This window comes from Triturus cristatus, chromosome 4_1, assembly GCF_964204655.1.
Source record: "Triturus cristatus chromosome 4_1, aTriCri1.1, whole genome shotgun sequence".
NCBI classification, from domain to species: domain Eukaryota; kingdom Metazoa; phylum Chordata; class Amphibia; order Caudata; family Salamandridae; genus Triturus; species Triturus cristatus.
In genome coordinates this window covers 1,312,183,116-1,312,201,962 of record NC_140585.1, presented here as the reverse complement: position 1 = coordinate 1,312,201,962, position 18,847 = coordinate 1,312,183,116, and positions in this window count along the sequence as shown.

Sequence of the window (18,847 nt, the reverse complement as noted above, 5' to 3'; positions counted from 1 at the left end):
GTGTGAAAATTATTACCCAAGATGGAAGGATATTATATCTACTCAATATCTATATTAGACCCAGCCCAGCCTCAAAAGAGTCACTGGTTATAGAACATCTGGACTCTTTTTTAAATTCCTTAGAGACGGAGGCAAGGGTATTAATAGGTGGGGATCTAAATTGTAACTTTGAACCTGTGATGGGTCTTTGTAACCTATTTGAGGATGAAAATATGGCTAATAATATTCCTGCGTTAGAAAGCACTAGCATAGCACCATGTACCGTGGCAGTAGCACAAATAATGAAATTAGCAGCTGGGCATGGATTAAGAGCCTGTAACGGATGTTTACCATCAGATAAACCAAAAGCGTATACATTCTGTAGAGGTAACTCTCGGAGTAATATAGATTACATAATGGTATCGCTGGAGCTCTGGCCTTATGCAATTGATTTAAAAATAGACCCAAGAACAGAGAGCGATCATCGTCCCCTTCAATTGACGTTATCTGATCAGCTCTTCTCTTTTTCTCCCCCGTGCACTGAAGACAGTAACATTTTTTTAGATGATCTAGTGAGTAACAATCGCCGATCTCTGAACTGGCATTATATTTTAGGGAATAGTGAGTCTCTGACAAATATTTATAATATAGTTGCAGATATTTTTGCACCTCATATAGATCTACCAATAGAGAAAGACCATTTGATTGATCTACATGAAGATCTTTTGGTAGCACTGATGCCGATTGTGACCGATATCCCAAGGAAGGAGAAAGGAGGACACAAAGGCCAAAACAAAGAAGTAAATCCCTGGTATGATAAGGTTTGTCGTGATGTTAAGGTTGAACTAATAATGGCAATAAAAAACAGCAATATAACTAGTATAAGGGAGACTAGGATTAAATATAAGAAAACGCTTGATAATGCGAAAAAAAATGGGACGATGGTATTTGGACAGACTTACTCAATGCAGCCAAGGTCAAGGTCCAGTTAGGTTTTTGGAGGCTTGTAGCCAAAGGGAACAAGACGGGAAGGGATGTCAAAGACATATACCTAGATGCAAATACTTGGGTAGATCATTTTACTAGTCTGTATGCTGCATCGGGAAGTAAGCAATACATACTTACTGATGGTTTGGCACCTAACTTAAAGGATTTAAATTTAGTTTTTAGCTTGGATGAAACAATAATGGCAATTAGTGCAGTCAAATCAAGGAAAGCTCCCGGACCTGATAAAATCCCGGGCGATCTATTGAAGCATGATATTAGCATCTGAAGACCATATCTAAATCATTTATGTAATGCAGTAGCCTTGGGCGCTCCACTCTCCGAAACTTGGAAAGGTGTTGAAATTATTACAATCTTTAAAAAAGGCAATCGTTATGATCCTGCAAACTATCTCCCAATTAGTTTAATAGATTTTTTACAGAAAATGTTTGCTAGGCATATTTTAAATCAATTAAATATTTGGATTGAGGATAACAATGTGCTTTCAAAATTCCAGGCTGGTTTTAGAACAAAACTCAGCACAACGGATCAGGTTTTTAGGTTCACATGCCTTTGCTGGAAATATGTAAAAATAAGAAAGGGTCACCTCTACGTTGCCTTTGTAGACTTAAAGGCAGAGTTTGATCTTATCCCACGGGACTTACTATGGGATTTGTTCAGATCTCAAGGGGTGCCTGGTGATTTACTAATAAGGCTACATGAAGATAATTATGCAAAAGTAAGATGGGGTCCAAGGGGCGAACTTTCTGAAGCAATCCCTATAAAAAGGGGTGTATGTCAAGGATGTGTACTGGCACCAAACTTATTTTCATTGTATGTAAATGATATCCCCAACTTTTTAAATGGTTGCCAGAACGATGCACCCAAATTGGGGGGAGATTCGGTGCCAGCACTTCTATTTGCTGACAACACCATATTAATATCACAAACACCAAAAGGATTGCAATGCCTATTAGACTCCTTCCATACTTACTGTATAACGAAAGGCCTTGAAATAAACACCAGTAAAAAGAAGTATATGGCCATAAAGCACCCAAAAACGTTTAAAAAAAACATAGCATTAAATAGTCAAAAGTTGGAGTATGTGCAGAGTTTTAACTATTTGGATATATCTTTGGACACAAATCAATCCTGGAAGTCACAAATGGAAAAAAGCAAGATAGCTCTGCTCCAAAACTCTCTACCCATAATGAAAAAGGGTAGGAGCAGTGTCTCCAAAGCAGTTTCCCCAGCCCTGGAGGTGTTTAAATATAAAGCCCAAGCAGCCACACTTTATGGGGCTGAAATATGGGGGCCTTACTGCAAAAAGAATTTTGAAGTGGGGGAAAATAAATTTTATAGAATGATTTTAAGTCTCCCCGTACGAGCACCACTAACTCCAATTACCTTGGATTTGAATGTCAAACGCACTGACCACTATGCACGACTAAGACCCCTTATATTCTGGGTAAGACTTTGGTCAACCACAGAATTGTTACACTACAAGGTAGGCCTAGAGGAGATCCTGAAGATATATCAGCATGGGAGTATTCTGTGGCATAGACTTTTTTTTCATGGTTTAGGAAGCTGGGCCTATCCCATTATTGGGACGACCCAACTTCACTGTCTTTAGCCTCAAAGAAACTGCTAAAATCTACCTTTTGGGCCTATATTCAAAATAGTGTGCTATATGGTCTACCTAATGGACCGCTAACAACTAGATTCCTTTTGTCCAAGGACGTAGTATAATTTGAGCCCTTTCTAGATGAGGTGTGTCCTCAACTAGCAAAAACTTTATATATGAAGTTTAGATATGGTGTACTTTATATAAATGCAATTACGTCACGATGGGATATCAATCATGCTGGAATAGGCAATGACTTGTGTTCTCTATGCCCAAATAAGGTTAAAGAAAATGATTTGCATGTATTATTCTTTTGTCCTGCATATGTCAAGACTAGAAAGAAATGGATTAAACCCTTTTGTATAAATATGGGAATTAGGTCCTGTAAAGAGGCAAAAAGAATGCTAAAAAGTGACACAGCACAATTAACTGTATTTCTACTAGCTGTAAGTTTTTTAAGGGCCAAAACAGGACTAAAGCTTTAATGAACATGATTAAGCATTTCCAGGGTAATACTTAATGAACCTAGCTCGTGCATGTAGATATAAATGGTAATAAGGGAGTCTTGATCGTGCATTATATTATATTAATCAGAAAGTATTATTAATTGTTTTTTAAATGTTCTAGGAACGAAAGCACAAACAAAAGGATGATGGAATAGGGGTTTTATATTAGTGCTATCTTCATTTTTATTATGATGCCTATTTTAACCCCTTCCCCGCTCATGACGGAACCGCTCCGTCATGAGCCACGGTTGCCGTGTGCTCATGACGGAGCGGTTCCGTCATGCCACGACCGTTGGTGTCCGCTCCGCCCACGCGGTGCTGTTTCCCCGCCTGTGCGGGGGGACAACGCAACTGGGCGGAGTCATGACGGAACCGCTCCGTCATGAGCACAGCTCAACCGTGGCTCATGACGGAGTGGCTCCGTCATGAGCACAGCGCCACCGCGCTGCCCCCCCACACCCCCCAGCGCTGCGGCGAAATTCCCGCCGCAGCGAAAGGGTTAATATATTTACAAATGTATTTATGTTTTTAGTTATAGTGGCGACAGGTCATACACAAGCCCTTTTTCCTTTTTATTTCCCCATTTATAAATATTGTAACGGTATTGCTGCACTAACTGTACATGGAAATTGTATGTGTTTAAATATATCTTTTATGGTTTAAAAGAACTGAAATAAAGAATTTTTGAGAGGTGTGGATCTTTGTCGGTACTTACGGTGTTCTGCTTGTACGGGCTTTAAAACTTCACCTTGAGCTCTTATCGAGGCCCTGAATGAGGACTAGGCCTGGACAAAATTAAAATTACAGCAACATAAGTGCTTGTTATGCAGAATTGACAACAATATGCCATTATTCCACTTAGCATAATTATGCACCATCAGCTGCAATACTTACTTGCAAATGGTGATATTCACCGTAAAAATGTACCGCAAACGCACAAGGACAGAAAGCAAGCATCTGGAGTTCAGGGTGCTTTCTATAAATGTGTCCTCTTTTGGAAAATTTTTGCGAGGATACATTGTGCTCTAATATATAGTGCAAAACGACGGATTTGCATTTCACGTAATTAAGCAAACTTTGTACACTAATGAGGACCTTATGTGTGCTTATTTAATGATCAATCAATCAATCAATCAAACATTTGTAAAGCGCACTACATACCCACGAGAGTCTCAAGGCACTGGGGGGAGGGCTGCTACTGATCGAAGAGCCAGGTCTTGAGTGTTCTCCTGAAGGTCAGCAGGTCTTGGGTCTGTTGTAGGCTCAGCGGTAGGGTGTTCCATGTTTTGGAGGCGAGGTGGGAGAAGGATCTCCCGCCAGTGGTAGTTCTTCGGATGCGGGGAACGGTGGCAAGTGCGAGGTCGGCGGATCGTAGCTGGCGGTTGGGGATGTAGAAGGAGAGTCGACTGTTGAGGTAGGCGGGGCCGGTCTTGTGGAGTGCCTTGTGTGCGTGGATGAGGAGCTTGAAGGATATCCTCTTGTTGACTGGGAGCCAGTGCAAGTTTCTCAGGTGAGGGTGATGTGGCTGTGGCGTGGTATGTCAAGGATCAGTCGTGCTGAGGTGTTTTGGATGCGCTGTAGTTGTTTGATGAGTTAGGTTCTGGGCTCCCGCGTAGAGGGCGTTTCCGTAGTCGAGTCTGCTGCTGACGAGGGCTTGGGTGACTGTCTTTCTTGTGTCCGTTGGGATCCATTTGTAGATTTTGTGGAGCATGCAGAGGGTGTTGAAGCAGGAGGCGGAGACGGCGTTGACTTGCTTGGTCATTGTGAGCATTGAATCGAGGATGATTCCCAGGTTGTGTGCGTGGTCTGTGGGTGTCGGGGCTGTCCCTAGTGCTGTCGGCCACCAGGAGTCATCCCAGGCTGAGGGGTTGGAGCCGAGGATGAGGACCTCCGTCTAGTCCGAGTTCAGCTTCAGGCGGCTGGCCCTCATCCAGTCGGCAACGGCCCTCATTCCTTCATGGGAATTGGCTTTGGCGGTGGTGGGGTCCTTGGTGAGGGAGAGGAACAGCTGGGTGTCGTCAGCATAGGAGATTATGTTGAGGTCGCGCTGTCGGGCGACGTGTGCAAGCGGGGCGATGTAGATATTGAACAGTGTCGGTCTGAGGGAGGAGCCCTGGGGTACGCCGCAGATGATCTCGGAGCCTTCGGATCGGAGTGGGGGGAGGCGGACGCTCTGGGTTCTGCCTGAGAGGAAGGATGTGGTCCATTCCAGAGCCTTGTGACGGATCCCTGTGGCGTGGAGTCATGCGCATAGTGTGCGGTGGTAGACGGTGTCAAAGGTGGCGGAGAGGTCTAGGAGGATGAGTGCTGCAGTCTCACCGTTGTCCAGCAGGGTCCTGATGTCGTCGGTGGCGGCGATGAGGGCTGTCTCGGTGCTGTGGTTGCTGGGGAACCCTGACTGAGAAGGGTCCAGGATTCTGTTTTCTTCGAGGTATTGGGTCAGCTGTTTGTTGATGATCTTCTCGATGACCTTGGCCGGGAACGGGAGCAGAGAGATGGGCCGGCAGCTTGTGAGGTCTCTTGGGTCTGCCTTGGGTTTTTTGAGAAGAGCGTTAATCTCGGCGTGTTTCCAGCTTTCTGGGAAGGTCGTGGTCTCGAGGGAGAGGTTGATGACGTTGAGTAAATGGGGTGCGATGGAGCAGCTTGCTTTTTTGAAGACGTGGTGCGGGAATGGGTCTGACAGAGAGCTGGAGTGGATTGTGCTCATGGTCTTGATGGTGTCATCCTGCCCTTGAAACAATGATGCAGCAATTATTCCTATGGGGAGTCCTTTTCCTAACCTTATGAACCTTGAAGGTCTGCTTTTTTCTAATGAGGCTGCCCAAACTTTGGGAGGCAATTAAGACCCAGACTGCCCACTTACTTTTGAGGCCTCTTGTCCAGTGACTGCTATTACAACACAACACCCACCATCCTATTGGCACAGATCACTAAACCTCACATCATGTGCACACAACAGATTTTGTTTACAGCATCCCCTGCCACGATTTCACCAGTTAACAGTTTCCCAGTCCCCTCCTGCTGGATCCCCTGGTGTTTGCAGAAACCAACACTCTCTACGATACTCTTGATTGAATAATTTGTCCATCTCTAGTCATCTCAACAAACCATTGCACAAACTCCAGGACATTCAATTAAACCAAAACATTATTGGAAAGGTTTGCCCCTAATATGTACTAGGTGATTTAGTTCAAAACTAGTTCTGGCTGAAATCTCTTTCATGATTCCTTAATAACAGCCGTGACACAAGGCAGGGGATGTTGTTCACAACACAATATCCGATGGCGGGTGGTGTTTTACCTCAATGTGGACTCAAGAATATCATTGGTAAAGAATATCATGGGGACTCTTTTCTGATATCAAAAACAATGTGGTGTAAACTATCAAAGGTATTCTATTCAATACGTGATCTGTGCTGCATGCCCTACTAGTTCGATTAAAGGGGCATTGACAAATTGTCACCAAGCCTCAACTCTGCCTAAATCAGGGCATTTCCTACTCCTCCAAGTCTTCGTCAAATGATGTTCATTCCAGTTGCTTAACAGGTGTTGATAAAACCAATATATCTTGCCTTGGTAAATAGGGGCGTATTTTCAAGAGAGATGTTTTTGGGGGATGACACCCCTAGATTAAATAGATTCTTGGCTTGGTAGTTGGGTCTTGAGCCCTGAGTCTGGTCTGCCATGTCTGTGTCAGTTTTTCTTGTCATTCTGATTTCACTATGAGGTTTTACATTATTTATTGGATCAGGAACATAAATATATTTAGGCCCAGACTTGCAATGATTTTAAGTCAGGGTTGAGTCACTTTTTTGATGCAACACAGATGCCAAATCCCTGTTGGTATTTACAAAGCACACACATGTGAATTTGAGTGGCTTTTCAAGAAAAGTAACGCAGTGCAACACAATGACTGCCTGGCTTTACTTTGCATCATGTAATGGGTGGTGCATGGGCATTCCCCGTTCATATGCCAATAGATTTTGATGCAAACCCATATTTACAAAGAGTTGGAACCATGGGTTTGCGCCAAAATGGTGCACCTATCTAAGGCTGGTATAAAGAGGAGACATAGGTTTATTTCTCCTTGTTATTTCTTCTTTGTGTGTGTGCTGCACTTTGCAGAAAACATTTGAAGAGGAAAAAGCCTCCAAGGACATTTTTTATGCAGGAAGTTTCCTAAACCTGCATTAAAAAAAAATTCTGTATCTAATGCATACACCCTTGCGCTATGATACAAGGGTGTCTGTGTTAATGCGAAACAGCCAAAACTGTGCTAGTGCATAGAGAGAGTAGAACTGGGCCATTTCTGTGATGTTATAGCACAGATCTGGTCACTTCAGGTGATGCAAGGCAGTGCAGCAACTTTGCATCCTGCACTGCATTATGCCACTTCTTTTTATATTTGATCCTTAGTGACTGGTGTACCACAAAAAGTTTCAAATAATCAACCATCAAAGTTGAATGGATGCAAATTTGCTACTTTATAGAGTTCACAAACATTGGCAGGAGTAGGCTTGAAAAGCTACACTTGTCTCAGGTTTCCAGGCATAGTACTGGCAATCAAATACCCAAAAGGTGATGGGATGAAAGCTTGCAAATAGTCTAACCACTGGCAATCCATTGGTGTAGCATTCCAAATCACTGGTTTTCACCCACTTTGCCATTGTGGACAGAGGGCCTTCTTTAGGATTCAGCAGATGGAGTAAAGGCAGACAGTGTGGCTGAGCACTTTCCTACCTTAACTCCACCTTCCATTTTAGAGATGTCCCCTACCCCAGTAGATATCTCTGTACATCGACCAGAAGCCCAGTTATGGCCATTTAGGTAAATGTAGAAACAGTTTAACAGAGGACTTCATCAAACATGCTCACAAAGGGGCAGTATGCTTTAAAAAGATTTTAAAAAACTAATGGCCTCCACACCAGTTTTCTCCCTTGATGTGGAGGCCATTTTTCTTTTTTTTTACTGTTCCTCCTCCCCAGGATATACCTGGTGGTGATGGACAGTAAGAAAAGAAAGCCATCTGATGGACCATTCTAAATAGGGTGAATGGACGGTTGGCTTCACTCTGATAACGTTTACTCTGTTGGGCCTTTGAAGGAAGTTTTACACCAACAGAGTAAATCTTTCTCATTTGTTGTAAAACTTACTGTCCACTTGACTCAAAATCAGACGGGCGGACCTTGAGTTTGACGGTCAGGATATTCTGCTGCTCATGCAGCAGAATACCTGTCTGCCATCTCTAGATCAGCCCAAGAGCCCCACATAATGCAAATCAGCACAGAACCTGTTTTTCATGACAACAGTCCATCCCAAACCTTGGTTACCTCACACATTCAAGCTGTGGTCTAAAGCTTTTTTAGTTGGCAAATCTGTGATTTAAACATCCTGAATCCCACTAACTAAGCTACCCCCTGCAGACAAGTTGGAGAAATGTGTACTACTTTATTTTTCAGTTTTTTATATAGTGAACTTGGCAAAAGGGCATTAGATCGTTTTACTCTAGCAGATGTTACACATTTTTGAGGGGTTGTTTGAGGAATGGAAAGGTTAAGTGACTTGCCCAGAATCACAGTATGTTGACCCAAGGCCGTGATACAAAACTGATTTCCCAGCACATGCCATTAAGTCTCATGTCCTCCCAAATGGGTACTTCTTTTTATGAAAAAAATGCCACAACAAGAAAAAGAGAGAACAGATGCCACCTCTTAAATGTGGAGGCCAAATGCTTGAAATAAAAATATTAAACTTTAAAAAAACGTACAATATAAGTTTTGCAGAGTAATACTGGGCCTTCCTAGCAAGTGCACGTCTAGAACAGGCATAGAACCATTTTTAGGTTTCGCCTGCACAGCACTTGCACTGTGGTTGTTAAATCTATTGTATTTAACATATCTTATAAGGGGTTTACATCCCGCCCTCACTTTTTATTTGTTGCTGTTCTTGCCACTTACATTTCCTCCATTTCTATTGGTTAGTCATACTATTTACTGTTCTTTACTTGTGTGTTTCTCTTGTCAGTTTCCCATGGCCCAAGTACTCTTCTTCATCCACCTTGGTGGGGGGAGCTTTTTCTATTAGGTTAGTTTGCACAGTATTCACTGTTTATCTTTTCCCAATCTTTTTTTTTGTCTTTCCAATGCCTTTTAATTGATGTTCTTGTGTCAGCACACATTTCAAGCCCGCTTGTAAGCTTCATTTTTTTTTTGTTTTTCCGAATTTAGTAATGTTCTTGTTTTGTTTCAGATTTATTTTATTTAATGTCCTTGAGTCAGATTAAGTGATTCTGCCCAGAATCCCATGATGTTGAAGCGAGGATGAGACTCGAACCATTTATTCCTTTTTTCCGAAGTCAGCTTCTCTGACGGTAATGCCACATTCTTCTTCCCCCTCCCTCCACTTAATTTGAACATAGAAAGCAAAGGCTTTCTCTGTGACATTTCCAAAAGCACAGTATCTAGTTATTTGGGCTATTAAGGTGGTCTCTCGTCAGTTTTCAGCTGCAACTGATATAACTCATCATGGTTTTAAAAATAGATTTCTGTGCGTGTATTGCCTTTATGTATAATGCTAATAAAATTATATAAATTTTATACACTTCAGTAAGCTTAGTTGAACAAGAGTGTTTCATTAATGGACGTTACACAGTCTTTTTTTATGATTCTTTTTAAAAACTGGATGTAAGAGCGTTATTTTGAAAGTGAGCGTGTTTTGACTGCTGTTTCCTAAAAAAGAATGAAGAGATTCTTGTGCGCAGTGAGAAGGTGTATTATGACATCAACTGAGCCCGGACTGCAAATGTGGTCCTTCACCGAGCTCTACCCAAAGTAATGGCGACCCGATCCTGACATCAGCCCAAGCGAAATGAGGAGAGGAAAAGCATTATTTCAGCCCGGGCTCAGGAAAAAATCTATCTCTCTTTTGTAGTATTATTAAGCTAGTTTTCTGCTTGCTAACAGTTTGACTTCGCTTAACCCGGCTTCTCAGATATTGTTACCTTTCCTTTGTTTCTAACCCACCTGCCTTCCTGTTGGTTCCAGCCCACCCACCAGTTTCTCCCACCCCTTGTCCCGCTCTCTATTGTGCTTCCCACCCTCCTGTCTCCCAAATCACCCATGCTGTATTTTTTTACAGTCCTTCTCATTGTTTTTAACCCACCCTCCGTCTGTTTCAAAGCCCCCAGCCCTCATCTTTCAACACATTTTCCTTCTCTCTGCTCCCCTCCATCATTCTCCTTTCTTTCTCCCTCCTTCCACTCACTGCTCCTCGCACTGGAAAGAACGTGTTTTAGGTAATACCGGGCTTACCAGGGCTCATCCCTGGTGGCATGGAATGTGTAGAATGTGTGGTCCTGTCTTGTAATTTTAGTGTTGAGTGGGTGTCTTTTAAGCACCTGGGATGTGTACACTGTGGTTGGTTCTCTTTCTTTACCATCAACAAAAAGTTTACATTAGTTTAGATTCATTTTTTTTTTAAATGAATTCCCTGGTCATTTTTTAATAACTCACTCAACCTTTTTATATAGCACTATAACACAGTTATGGTGATGAGGCGTGTTACGATGCAGAAAAGCAAAAGTGAAAGAATGAGTCGCAATTCTTGTGAGGCTAAAATATTAAAGGATCGTCAAGGGCCATACACTTGCTGGCCTCTGAGGAGAACGTATTAAATCTTAACGATGGAAAGCAGCCTGTAGAGATTACAGTGTAAAATAACAAGGTGAGATGATCTGAAAGGCTTTGTTTGTGTTTTACATGAATAAATAATGCCTCTCAGTATTCATTTAGCATATTTCAGTTGTCCTGGAGAGCCTCTTTGGTTGCTGCTATTGCTCTACATTAGTTCATGGAAGCTTACTTGCATTAACCCTTTATTAAAATCACAGTGGATGAAAGCTGCAGAGATGAGGAACATGGCGGCTGCTAGCTAACGGCGCGGTCACGCTCCCTCGGGTCTCCCGCTGGGACTGATGTTGGAGCCCCAATTTTCTTTCTTTATTTAGCAACCCTCTTTAATTTGCCCTCACCTGCTGGCTGATATGCGGAGGGATCTCGCCTTTCTCAGTTACGGCGGTCCGGTGGTCCCGGGTCTTCAATGCAGTAGGGCGGCGGCTGGAGATCGGCGTTGGAGGTGGGGAGAAGCCGCGCACTAGAGGAGACGCCGGGACATCGCCTGCTTGCTGCTCCAGTTCATCGGAGGCAGAGTGAGCACCAGTTTTGGTGTACACCTGGGTCTTTGGATTAGGGAGTTTTGCGAAGCAGTCCCTAAGCAGCTGGGGGAATTCACTCAGGTGGCACACCAGTGACCAGCTCCCCACGGAGGCACCAGTAATATTGGCTCACTTTGCTTACCTGAAGGTAAGGAGGGATCAAAAATCTTTTCTGGGAGAGAGTGCTTTATTGACAGCCCCCCACTGCCTTGCCAAGTGAGAGCTTTCGTGACAGCCTGAGGAAGCAGGAAGTATTGGTACCCTTGACTTACTCCAAGAGATCAAGCACTAACTCCGGCAGTGGTGGTAACCGATCCTATACTTTCATCTATGGCGCCTGAAATTGAATCTGTGGTCCACCCTGCAGTGAGCCTTTCTAATAGATATTCCGACTTGGGAGCACAAGAGGAGCAGGAGCAGGAGCAGGCACAGGAGCAGGAAGCCCAGCAAAGGGTCCACAAAAGTATAAGCACTCCTGTCCCAGAGGAACGTGTTGTTTCAGTTCCCACTACACATTCATTAGTTGATATACTTATGACTATGAAAGAAGAGATGACCAGCAGGTTTATAGTATCAGAGATGAACCAAGCTGAGCTGGCTAGTAGGTTCTCTGTGTCCGAAGTAAATCAGGCTGCTATTCGATCATAGTGTGAGGTGTTGGCTCAGAAATTGGAAGAAGTTACCTTGAGGACTGACGCAATTGAGTCTGAGATTCCTAAGCTAAAAGAAGCAATTCAAATGACTTCAGACGATTTGGTAAAGATATTGGCCCAAAATAAGGAACTAAAAGATGACCTCGAGCGATTGGAAAATCATTCTAGGAAAAACAACCTGAAGTTCCTAAATATCCCGGAAGCTCTTGAGGGGACGGACATAAAGGGGTTTGTGATTTCCTTATTAAAAGGTACAGTTTTGAAAAACTCCCCTAGCATCGACCTTGTACACGAAATCCAAAGAGTACATCGGGATCCCTTTAAGAGAAACCCGGGAAGGCAGAAACCTAGGAAAATACTGGTGAACTTTTTGTCCTACTCTGTTAAGGAGCTGATTTTAACTGCTGCACTTAAGGATGGTGTGATATCATCTACACTTTCGGACTTATGCCCCTTCTCCTTCTCTATCAGATTTGATAACTCCCACATAACTGCAATGAGACAGTGGGAGTTGGGGAAGAGGTTAGCAGAATTTAATAGTTTGGGGGGGAAGGCTCAATTGAGGTTTCCTGCCACACTACGGGTGATGTGGAATAATCATATGCATCTGATCCATAAAACTGAGGAGGTGGATGCCCTTATTGTTAAAATCCAAAGGGAAAGGTAGGGCAATGAAGGAGGGAGTCGAGGTTAAGGGTGCTCTCAGCTTCAAGTCCCAAGTCCCTAGAGTTAAGCATTAGTTCATAAGTGTTACCCGAGGGAGGGGCGACCGAAAAGGCTTAGTCTATTGGAAGGGAGGGTTCCTCAGGGTGAAGGGGGTCACGGGGGGAGGGGGGATGGTGGGGTTCACTGGGTGGGGAGCAGCGGGTAAAAAAATAAAACTATATACCTCATCTCTTTTATATTTCAAGAAATGTTGTGTAGCTGGAGAAAGGGGTTCACTAGTCGATGGCAGGTAATTTAAAAAAGGATAGTAAAGTCAGCTATATGTCTTGGAACGTGAATGGTCTAAGGTGCCCACGCAAACAAAGGTTGATATTTAAGTACCTAGAACTCTCTCTATCCCAGGTCTTTCTTTTACAAGAGACCCATTTGACCTCTGTAGAATCTCGTTCAATTTTTTCCAAAATCCCTTGGATAAACAGTTTTTGTTTTTCGCAACAATCAATCAACAGTTGAGGTGTTGCAATTGTGGTGAAGAGGGGGACCCCCTGTGTAATTAAATCTGTTCAGACGGATCAAACAGGGAGATGGATAGTGGCCCAGATGTACTTTGGAGGATTAGAACTAGCTTGTTCTTCCTACTATGGCCCCAATGTGGATGACCCCTCATATATCTGTAAGTTGCAAGCTAAACTGATGATGGCGACACACCCTTGCTTATTGGAGGCGATTTTAATGTCCTCCTTGACCCATTTAAAGATAGGTCTAATTCGAGCCGTGTTATAGGGGGCCAGAGATCCCATCGGGCCATGAAATATCTGTTGTATGATATGGACCTGGCTGATCTCTGGAGGGCTAAGAGGGGAGATCTCCAGGGGTTTACATTCTAAAGCAAAAAGTACCATCATTCATCAAGAATAGATTATATTTTAGTTAATAGGGATGTGTTAGATAATTTACTCGAGATATCTGTATTACCCAGCCACCTCTCTGACCATGCTCCAGTTTCATTTTCATATTCCAGGAAAGGTAATACTCCACAAACTAGATGGACGCTGAATAGATCAATGCTATCAGATCCTGGAATCATTCAGTCCATTAAATCATCCTCTTCAGAATATGTTTTATTAAACATGGGCTCCATGGCCATGGATTATGTATGGGACGCTTCTAAAACTAACCTGAGAGGCATGTTGCATGGTCTAATCTGTTGCAAAAATCGGGTTAATGCCCAGGAGCTACATTCTATTGAGAACAGGATTGTGGAATTAAAAGCCGAGAGGAATTGCCTCAACTAGGAGAGTTTAAATAGACTGGTACAAGTTCAGAAAGATCTGGAGGGGGCTAGGCAGGGGCTCAGGAGTTTGTTGGACCAGAAGTGTAGGGTACAATGGCTTGCTAAAAATATACAAAACTTTGCATATGGGGAAAAGGCTGGTGCTCTATTACCATGGAAAGACAGAGTGGATCGATCAAAAAACAACATCAATGAATTGGTAATCAATATCAATGGAGATAAAACTAGCAAGGCAGAGGACATGCAAATGTGTCTCCTCTCTCTTTTTTACGGATCTGTATAAGGAGAACCTGGCCCCTCCCCAAGACAAAATACAATCTTGGTTACGGGGCAAATCCCTGCCCATTTTAACTGAAGCCAGTCGGGTCTTTCTTGACACCCCTATCACTGTAGAAGTGATTATGAATCAAATAAAGAAGTCTAAAAATAATAATGGACTGGAAGCTCTTCCGAACGAAGTTTATAAACTTCTGTCGGACGAATTGACCCCGGTATTGGGTACTTTATTTAACTCAGTTTATAGACCAACAGGTGAGGTCCCCAGATCCTGGAAGGAAGCTACCATCGTTTTGATATTGAAGCCGGGAAAGGACCCACTAAAGGCCAACTCCTATCGCCCGATCTCCCTGCTGAATGCCGACTATAAGAGCTTTATGGGCATTCTGGCGGGGAGATTGGCCAAATTGGTTCCTAGCCTGGTTAATATCAATCAGAAGGGTTTCATAGTAGGGAGGTACATCCAGGAACAGACACAATTGTTGATTGGGAACATTAATTTGGCCGTGGTAAGATCAGATACCTTGGCAGTGGTGGCCTTGGATGCGGCCAAGGCATTCGATAGGGTTTATTGGAGGTTTTTCTGGGAGGTCCTTGAGGGAATGGGCTTCGGCCCTGTCTTTGTTCAAACCTTGAGGAAATGCTACCAGGGAGCCTCCACAAAGATCCTGTTGAATGGCACGCTGACCCCTAGTTTTGACATCCAGAGGCGAACCAGACAGGGGTGCCCCTTCACCCCCCTGTTATTTAATATCTATATCGAGCCTTTGGCGCAAGCTATTAGATTAGATGACTTAATCTATCCTTTTAAATCGCAAACTTACCATTGCAAGTTAGCATTGTATGCTGACGATATTATCATATATACCAGTGACACAGGGGCAGCTATTCCACAGCTCGAAGCCCTTTTGGAGGAATTTGGCTCTATCTCTGGTTATCTAGCTAATTCTTCCAAAACAGAAGTGATTGTTGGAACATCGACCATTGGGGAGGCTCTACCAGTAAGAAGTTTAAGTATTTGGCTATTAACATTGTCAAAGACTTGGACAAAATCCCCCTGATTAACCTGGAGAAAATTATAAAGGGAATTGACCACCTCTTCGCCATATGGAGGAATCTTCCCTTGACAATTTATGGGAAGGTCAACCTGGTGAAGATGGTTCTTCTCCCTAAGTTGACCTACTTGTTTAATGCAGTTCCCCTTGCCTTTCCTAGTAAGAGCATCAGTAAGATCCAGGGTAAAATCGGGAGTTTTATCTGGGGAGATAAAGGCGCAAGGATGTCTTGGAAAAAGCTGAGGAGGAGGCTCACTAAAGGTGGGTTGGCCCTCCCTGACTTCAGATGGTACCTAATTGCCTTTCAATTTAAGGGTATTAGGATGTTGCTTTCGAATCCGGATGGGACATCGTGGGGTAGGCTCCTGGGTGAGATGGCCATGGTCGAAGGGGGGGGGGGGTGGAGGAGAAGGCTTTCTATATAAGTTTGGGGCCCCAAGATACTTCAAACGTGTGCGTCTTAAGGTCCTTAAGACCGCCCTGGAAACATGCTATAAAGTTAGACTCAGATGGGGTATTGGATATTTCTCTGATTTTGCTCCTATATGGGACTCCCCTGAGACACCACTCTGCCTTAGAGATAGTCTGGCGGTACCAATTAAGAGAGCAGGTGTGGCTAAGTGGTCTGACTTGATGGATAAAGAAGGAATTCTTCAATGGGAGGTATTAAGAGCTAAGATAGGCCCTGCTCTCTCTAAGTTTAAGTATTTGCAACTTAAATCATGGTACGAGGCAGAAGTTGACGAAGTAAGTGGGGACTGGGAATTAGAGCGGTTATTGCAAAACGTTCAGCCAAAAAAGAAAGAGATATCCATGTGGTATACGAGATTTCTCGATGCAGAAGATACGGACCTCCCACCCCAATCATTGGTCTGGAACCAATCTCCCCTTGAGTCCAACACTGAAGATCTTTTTGCGCCTTCTTTAAAATTACTCCACAAATACATCAAACCAGCTTAAAAAAGAATAATTTTTTTGTTGTCAACCGATTTTACTACACCCCGGCCAGGATAGCTAAGTTTGCCCCGCTCCCCCCCTAAATGTCCTAGGTGTAGACTACCTAATGCTGACGATATCCATATCTTCTTTGAGTGCCCGGAGCTAAGACCCTCCTGGAAAGATGTGGGAGATTCTCTGTCGGTTATCATTGAAGTTAACATCGAGGTTAACCTCCTGTTGGTGTTCTTCGGGGGCAATGGCTCCTCTAACTTGGCTTTATCACAGTCCCATAGGGGTTTGTTGTTATCCTTGATATTGCTTGCTCGAACAGAGAAGATTGGCTTAAAGCCTCTTTTGCTATGGCACGATTAGAGCAAGAGGAGAATTGGGAAACATCAACCAATATCTGGCAGCCTCTACTGAGCTGGGGTCGGGATCTGCGATTAGTTTTTCTTTTTTGAGAGTAATCGAAAATGTGTTGGTCTCCCCTCGGGTCCTATGATTACACCAAGCCCTTACTACCCGGGGCTGGTTAGGCTGACCTAGGCAAAAGGCAGCTGGAAGGTTTGAAGGATTTTCAAATCTGCAGAACCCTATTGGTGAGATGAGGACAAAAAAAACAAAATCACAGTTGACGCAGATTATCATATTGAGATTACCTTGATTACTGTACTACATTTCAGTTTAGAGCAATAGATTGTTCATATTACGTTCGCTTGTATGATATTGAAGCAACAAACGACTCCATGCAGATCACCATGTGAGAATAAAGGAGGTTACTCTGATTACTTTCCCCCAATTTGTTTAAAGATTGTGATGACTTTGATTACTCTAGCGTGCCCTGTATACCAATAGATTATTCTGATTACTTGATAACGCCTCAGACTACAGAAAGTGGGTGTACAGTTTAGGTTGTCATGCATTACACTGCAAATGTTGATTGTTCTAATTCGATCAAAAAAGTTAGTCTAGACTAGCTGAGGGGTACATGACCTGCAGGGGCAATTGGGCTGCAGCTGAGTTTTCATCAGTTCGCCGCTCTCCATTGTGTTTTCCAGCTTGCTCCCTCATGTTGCTTGTTGAGTTTGTGTTTGTGGGTTTGAATGCACGTGCATATGAATTGCGTGTTCGAGTTTTGTATACTCGCTATGTGTATGTCGCGTGCCTGTAAACATCGGGGCCTATGTGTGTGTGCGCGGCCACGTAGGCGAGTTTATTTAAGTGGGGGACACCAGCGGCGTCACTAGGATTGGTGTCACCCAGAGCGGTAACTCATGGTGTCACCCGTGCGGTCCGCACCCCCCGCACCCGCCTAGTGACGCCACTGGAGCTCATCAAAAGCCCCATGCCTTCAGCCCGACCCCAGCTCCAGTACCTGACCGTAGTGTTCCCACAGCCACTGCTGCCCGGTCCCCACACTCACCTCTGTGCCTTTGGCGGAACCTAGGCTCCTTCCTCCCCGAAGGCTGCTCCGCCCGGACATGGGTGAAAGGTACGAGAGAGCAGCGAGCTCCGGCACTGGCTCACCGCGCCTGCACACAGTTACAGGTCCCGCAGCCCGACATGAGCTAAAGAAGGGACTGCGGAAGTATAACAGGGCACGTAAGTCAGGCAGGGGATGCTCACTACGCCTGCGCACAGACAGGTTGACACCGTGGGCCAGACAGGGTGCACTGAAATGTTCTCTCCCTTCTCCCATACGCACGCACAATGGATTCGAGAGATATGCACAGAATGTGACAACTCCCACGCTCCCTGGCCTTTAGTTTAAAAGCTTTGCCCGATCGATGCGCCTGGCCTGGGGAGGTTGCCGCCGAGCACACTGACACACACCTCACGCATAGAAGCGCCGGGCTCCACCAGCAGCTCAATAGGATCGAAGGCTCTCTCCGGAGTTAAAGGGCAGTAGCAACTTTCCGAGGCCTTGAAAGGCCGTGCTTGTTCTAATACAGCCAGCTGCAAACATGCAGCTGTAGAAAAGATGCTTAAGAGGCGTGCCAATTCACAACACAGCTCCTGTGTTTTTAATAAATAAATGCTGGCATATTGTACCTCAACACTCCCCTTACCTCCGCACTCCTCCATGCCCCGTACCTCCGTACTCCACTTTGCCCCATACCTCCGCACCTCGCTCTGCCCCTACCACCGCAGTCCCCTGTACCCCTGCCTTCGTCTCCCCTGTGCCCTACCTTCACACTCCCTTGTGCCCTGACCTCCGCACCCCCCTGTATCCTGCCTCCGCACTCTCTACCTGCATCCCTGCCTGGGTTCCGGGTGCGGGCTCCCCCGTGCAGGCTGGTCCCATTATTTTGCATTTTGGTGTCACGGTGTCACCCCATGTGATGGTGTCACCCGGTGCGGTCCGCACCTACCCGCATCCTCCTAGTGACACCACTGGGCGACACTGCGTGACCGTCCATGATGTCATTACAAGTGATACTATTGAAAAGCATCCTTATGGAAACCTAGTTTTAGAAATGCTTTCTCCGCAACTCTGTTTTACTTGAATTTTTCTTTATTTTGGATGAAAACATCCAACATTAATAAACCTACATCGCTTTTTATGTGCACAAAAGCTATTTGCCACTACAAGGAGTGGTGATAAAGGGGGTGCACTATAATGCTAAAGCAGGAGGCTGAGTGAACAGCCTCTTTGTGCA